We start from the raw sequence: 7377 nt of genomic DNA on the forward strand, positions 1-7377 counted from the left end.
CTCACCTATAGCAGTGACACTTGTGATCTCACCTATAGCAGTGACACTTGTGCTCTCACCTATAGCAGTGACACTTGTAGCACTCTCACCTATAGCAGTGACACTTGTGATCTCACCTATAGCAGTGACACTTGTGCTCTCACCTATAGCAGTGACACTTGTAGCACTCTCACCTATAGCAGTGACACTTGTGCTCTCACCTATAGCAGTGACACTTGTGATCTCACCTATAGCAGTGACACTTGTGCTCTCACCTATAGCAGTGACACTTGTGCTCTCACCTATAGCAGTGACACTTGTAGCACTCTCACCTATAGCAGTGACACTTGTAGCACTCTCACCTATAGCAGTGACACTTGTGATCTCACCTATAGCAGTGACACTTGTGCTCTCACCTATAGCAGTGACACTTGTAGCACTCTCACCTATAGCAGTGACACTTGTGATCTCACCTATAGCAGTGACACTTGTAGCACTCACCTATAGCAGTGACACTTGTGATCTCACCTATAGCAGTGACACTTGTGATCTCACCTATAGCAGTGACACTTGTAGTGCTCTCACCTATAGCAGTGACACTTGTGATCTCACCTATAGCAGTGACACTTGTGCTCTCACCTATAGCAGTGACACTTGTGATCTCACCTATAGCAGTGACACTTGTGCTCTCACCTATAGCAGTGACACTTGTAGCACTCTCACCTATAGCAGTGACACTTGTGCTCTCACCTATAGCAGTGACACTTGTGCTCTCACCTATAGCAGTGACACTTGTGATCTCACCTATAGCAGTGACACTTGTGCTCTCACCTATAGCAGTGACACTTGTGATCTCACCTATAGCAGTGACACTTGTGCTCTCACCTATAGCACTGACACTTGTGATCTCACCTATAGCAGTGACACTTGTGCTCTCACCTATAGCAGTGACACTTGTAGCACTCTCACCTATAGCAGTGACACTTGTGATCTCACCTATAGCAGTGACACTTGTGCTCTCACCTATAGCAGTGACACTTGTAGCACTCTCACCTATAGCAGTGACACTTGTGATCTCACCTATAGCAGTGACACTTGTAGCACTCACCTATAGCAGTGACACTTGTGATCTCACCTATAGCAGTGACACTTGTGATCTCACCTATAGCAGTGACACTTGTAGTGCTCTCACCTATAGCAGTGACACTTGTGATCTCACCTATAGCAGTGACACTTGTGCTCTCACCTATAGCAGTGACACTTGTGATCTCACCTATAGCAGTGACACTTGTGCTCTCACCTATAGCAGTGACACTTGTAGCACTCTCACCTATAGCAGTGACACTTGTGCTCTCACCTATAGCAGTGACACTTGTGCTCTCACCTATAGCAGTGACACTTGTGATCTCACCTATAGCAGTGACACTTGTGCTCTCACCTATAGCAGTGACACTTGTGATCTCACCTATAGCAGTGACACTTGTGCTCTCACCTATAGCACTGACACTTGTGATCTCACCTATAGCAGTGACACTTGTGCTCTCACCTATAGCAGTGACACTTGTGATCTCACCTATAGCAGTGACACTTGTGCTCTCACCTATAGCAGTGACACCTGTGATCTCACCTATAGCAGTGACACTTGTGCTCTCACCTATAGCAGTGACACTTGTAGCACTCTCACCTATAGCAGTGACACTTGTGATCTCACCTATAGCAGTGACACTTGTGATCTCACCTATAGCAGTGACACTTGTGCTCTCACCTATAGCAGTGACACTTGTAGCACTCTCACCTATAGCAGTGACACTTGTGATCTCACCTATAGCAGTGACACTTGTGCTCTCACCTATAGCAGTGACATGTGTAGCACTCTCACCTATAGCAGTGGCACTTGTGATCTCACCTATAGCAGTGACACTTGTGATCTCACCTATAGCAGTGACACTTGTGCTCTCACCTATAGCAGTGACACTTGTAGCACTCTCACCTATAGCAGTGACACTTGTGATCTCACCTATAGCAGTGACACTTGTGCTCTCACCTATAGCAGTGACACTTGTAGCACTCTCACCTATAGCAGTGACACTTGTGATCTCACCTATAGCAGTGACACTTGTGATCTCACCTATAGCAGTGACACTTGTGATCTCACCTATAGCAGTGACACTTGTGCTCTCACCTATAGCAGTGACACTTGTGCTCTCACCTATAGCAGTGACACTTGTGATCTCACCTATAGCAGTGACACTTGTGCTCTCACCTATAGCAGTGACACTTGTAGCACTCTCACCTATAGCAGTGACACTTGTGATCTCACCTATAGCAGTGACACTTGTGCTCTCACCTATAGCAGTGACACTTGTGATCTCACCTATAGCAGTGACACTTGTGCTCTCACCTATAGCAGTGACACTTGTGCTCTCACCTATAGCAGTGACACTTGTGATCTCACCTATAGCAGTGACACTTGTGATCTCACCTATAGCAGTGACACTTGTGCTCTCACCTATAGCAGTGACACTTGTGATCTCACCTATAGCAGTGACACTTGTGATCTCACCTATAGCAGTGACACTTGTGCTCTCACCTATAGCAGTGACACTTGTGCTCTCACCTATAGCAGTGACACTTGTGATCTCACCTATAGCAGTGACACTTGTAGCACTCTCACCTATAGCAGTGACACTTGTGATCTCACCTATAGCAGTGACACTTGTGATCTCACCTATAGCAGTGACACTTGTGCTCTCACCTATAGCAGTGACACTTGTAGCACTCTCACCTATAGCAGTGACACTTGTGATCTCACCTATAGCAGTGACACTTGTGATCGCACCTATAGCAGTGACACTTGTGATCGCACCTATAGCAGTGACACTTGTGATCGCACCTATAGCAGTGACACTTGTGATCTCACCTATAGCAGTGACACTTGTAGCACTCTCACCTATAGCAGTGTCACTTGTGATCTCACCTATAGCAGTGACACTTGTAGCACTCTCACCTATAGCAGTGACACTTGGGCTCTCACCTATAGCAGTGACACTTGTAGCACTCTCACCTATAGCAGTGACTCTTGTGATCTCACCTATAGCAGTGACACTTGTAGTGATCTCACCTATAGCAGTGACACTTGTGCTCTCACCTATAGCAGTGACACTTGTCATCTCATCTATAGAAGTGACACTTGTAGCACTCTCACCTATAGCAGTGACACTTGTGCTCTCACATATAGCAGTGACACTTGTACTCTCACCTATAGCAGTGACACTTGTAGTGCTCTCACTTATAGCAGTGACACTTGTAGCACTCTCACCTATAGCAGTGACACTTGTAGTGATCTCACCTATAGCAGTGACACTTTTGATCTCACCTATAGCAGTGACACTTGTGATCTCCCCTATAGCAGTGACACTTGTAGCACTCTCCCCTATAGCAGTGACACTTGTAGTGCTCTCACCAATAACAGTGACATTTATAGTACTCTCCCCTATAGCAGTGACACTTGTAGTGCTCTCACCTATAGCAGTGACATTTATTGTAATCTTCACTATAGCAGTGACACTTGTAGTGCTCTCACCTATAGCAGTGACATTTATAGTACTCTCCCCTATAGCAGTGACACTTGTAGCGCTCTCACCTATAGCATTGACATTTATAGTACTCTCCCCTATAGCAGTGACAATTGTAGCACTCTCCCCTATAGCAGTGACACTTGTGATCTCACCTATAGCAGTGACACGTGAAGTGCTCTCACCTAGAGCAGTGACACTTGTAGCACTCTCACCTATAGCAGTGACTCATGTAGTAATCTCACCTATAGTAGTGACACCTGTAGTGCTCTCACTTATAGCAGTGACACCTGTAGTGCTCTCACCTATAGCAGTGACACTTGTAGCACTCTCACCTATAGCAGTGACTCATGTAGTAATCTCACCTATAGTAGTGACACTTGTAGCGCTCTCACCTATAGCAGTGACACTTGTAGTACTCTCACCTATAGCATTGACACTTGTAGCGCCCTTACCGACACTTATAGTACCTACACATGTAGCACTGACACTTATAGCCCTCACACCTATATCAAGGACACTTAGAGCACTCTCACCTGTAGCAGTGACTCATGTAGCGCTCTCACCTATAGCAGTAAAACCTTATAGCGATCTCACCTATAGCAGTGACACTTGTAGCACTCTCACCTATAGCAGTGACAAATATAGTACTCACACATGTAGCAGTGGCACTTATAGTACTCTCACATATAACAGTGATACTTATAGTACTCACATGTGTAGCAGTGACACTTTTATCGTACTCTCACCTATAGCAGTGACACATATAGTACTCACACATGTAGCAGTGGCACTTATAGTACTCTCACATATAACAGTGATACTTATAGTACTCACATGTGTAGCAGTGACACTTTTATCGTACTCTCACCTATAGCAGTGACACATATAGTACTCACACATGTAGCAGTGACACTTATAGTACTCTCACATATAACAGTGATACTTATAGTACTCACATGTGTAGCAGTGACACTTTTATCATACTCTCACCTATAGCAGTGACACATGTAGCTCTCTCACCTATAGCAGTGACTCATGTAACACTCTCCCCTATAGCAGTGACACTTATAGTACTTACATTTGTGACAGTGACACTTGTAGCACTCTCACCTATAGCAGTGACACTTGTAGCATTCTCCCCTATAGCAGTGACACTTGTAGCTCTCTCACCTATAGCAGTGACACTTGTAGCACTCTCACCTGTAGCAGTGACACTTGTAGCACTCTCACCTATAGCAGTGACACTTCTAGCATTCTTCCCTATAGCAGTGACACTTGTAGCACTCTCCTCTATAGCAGTGACAGTTGTAGCACTCTCCTCTATAGCAGTGACTCATGTAGCACTCTCCCCTATAGTAGTGACATTTATAGTACTCAGTGTAGCAGTGACTCATGTAGCGCTCTCCCCTATAGCAGTGACTCATGTAGCACTCTCCCCTATAGCAGTGACACTTGTAGTGCTCTCACCTATAGCAGTGACACATAGCACTCTCACCTATAGCAGTGACACTTGTAGCACTCTCACATATAGCAGTGACACTTGTAGCACTCTCACATATAGCAGTGACACTTGTAGCACTCTCACATATAGCAGTGACACTTGTAGCACTCTCACATATAGCAGTGACACTTGTAGCACTCTCCTCTATAGCAGTGATACTTGTAGCGCTCTCACCTATAGCAGTGACACTTGTAGCACTCTCGCCTGTAGCAGTGACACTTGTAGCACTCTCACCTATAGCAGTGACACTTGTAGCACTCTCACCTATAGCAGTGACACTTGTAGTGCTCTCACCTATAGCAGTGACACTTGTAGCACTCTCACCTATAGCAGTGATACTTATAGTACTTACATGTGTAGCAGTGACACTTTTATCATACTCTCACCTATAGCAGTGACACATGTAGCTCTCTCACCTATAGCAGTGACACTTATAGTACTTACATGTGTGACAGTGACACTTGTAGCACTCTCACCTATAGCAGTGACACTTGTAGCACTCTCACCTATAGCAGTGACACTTGTGATCTCATCTATAGCAGTGACACTTGTAGTGCTCTCACCTATAGCAGTGACACTTGTGATCTCACCTATAGCAGTGACACTTGTAGCACTCACCTATAGCAGTGACACTTGTGCTCTCACCTATAGCAGTGACACTTGTAGTTATCTCACCTATAGCAGTGACACTTGTGATCTCACTTATAGCAGTGACACTTGTGATCTCACCTATAGCAGTGACACTTGTAGTGCTCTCACCTATAGCAGTGACACTTGTGATCTCACCTATAGCAGTGACACTTGTAGCACTCACCTATAGCAGTGACACTTGTGATCTCACTTATAGCAGTGACACTTGTGATCTCACCTATAGCAGTGACACTTGTAGTGCTCTCACCTATAGCAGTGACACTTGTGATCTCGCCTATAGCAGTGACACTTGTGCTCTCACCTATAGCAGTGACACTTGTAGCACTCTCACCTATAGCAGTGACACTTGTAGCACTCTCACCTATAGCAGTGACACTTGTAGTGCTCTCACCTATAGCAGTGACACTTGTAGCACTCTCACCTATAGCAGTGATACTTATAGTACTCACATGTGTAGCAGTGACACTTTTATCATACTCTCACCTATAGCAGTGACACATGTAGCTCTCTCACCTATAGCAGTGACTCATGTAACACTCTCCCCTATAGCAGTGACACTTATAGTACTTACATGTGTGACAGTGACACTTGTAGCACTCTCACCTATAGCAGTGACACTTGTAGCACTCTCACCCATAGCAGTGACACTTGTGATCTCACCTATAGCAGTGACACTTGTAGTGCTCTCACCTATAGCAGTGACACTTGTGATCTCACCTATATCAGTGACACTTGTAGCACTCACCTATAGCAGTGACACTTGTGATCTCACCTATAGCAGTGACACTTGTAGTGCTCTCACCTATAGCAGTGACACTTGTGATCTCACCTATAGCAGTGACACTTGTAGCACTCACCTATAGCAGTGACACTTGTGATCTCACCTATAGCAGTGACACTTGTAGTGCTCTCACCTATAGCAGTGACACTTGTGATCTCACCTATAGCAGTGACACTTGTAGCACTCACCTATAGCAGTGACACTTGTGATCTCACTTATAGCAGTGACACTTGTGATCTCACCTATAGCAGTGACACTTGTAGTGCTCTCACCTATAGCAGTGACACTTGTAGCACTCTCACCTATAGCAGTGACACTTGTGATCTCGCCTATAGCAGTGACACTTGTGCTCTCACCTATAGCAGTGACACTTGTAGCACTCTCACCTATAGCAGTGACACTTGTAGTGCTCTCACCTATAGCAGTGACACTTGTAGCACTCTCACCTATAGCAGTGATACTTATAGTACTCACATGTGTAGCAGTGACACTTTTATCATACTCTCACCTATAGCAGTGACACATGTAGCTCTCTCACCTATAGCAGTGACTCATGTAACACTCTCCCCTATAGCAGTGACACTTATAGTATTTACATGTGTGACAGTGACACTTGTAGCACTCTCACCTATAGCAGTGACACTTGTAGCATTCTCCCCTATAGCAGTGACACTTGTAGCGCTCTCACCTATAGCAGTGACACTTGTAGCACTCTCACCTGTAGCATTGACAGTTGTAGCACTCTCACCTATAGCAGTGACACTTGTAGCATTCTCCTCTATAGCAGTGACAGTTGTAGCACTCTCCTCTATAGCAGTGACACTTGTAGCACTCTCCTCTATAGCAGTGACAGTTGTAGCACTCTCCTCTATAGCAGTGACACTTGT

Source organism: Bombina bombina, chromosome 4, assembly GCF_027579735.1.
Source record: "Bombina bombina isolate aBomBom1 chromosome 4, aBomBom1.pri, whole genome shotgun sequence".
Taxonomy (NCBI): Eukaryota; Metazoa; Chordata; class Amphibia; order Anura; family Bombinatoridae; genus Bombina; species Bombina bombina.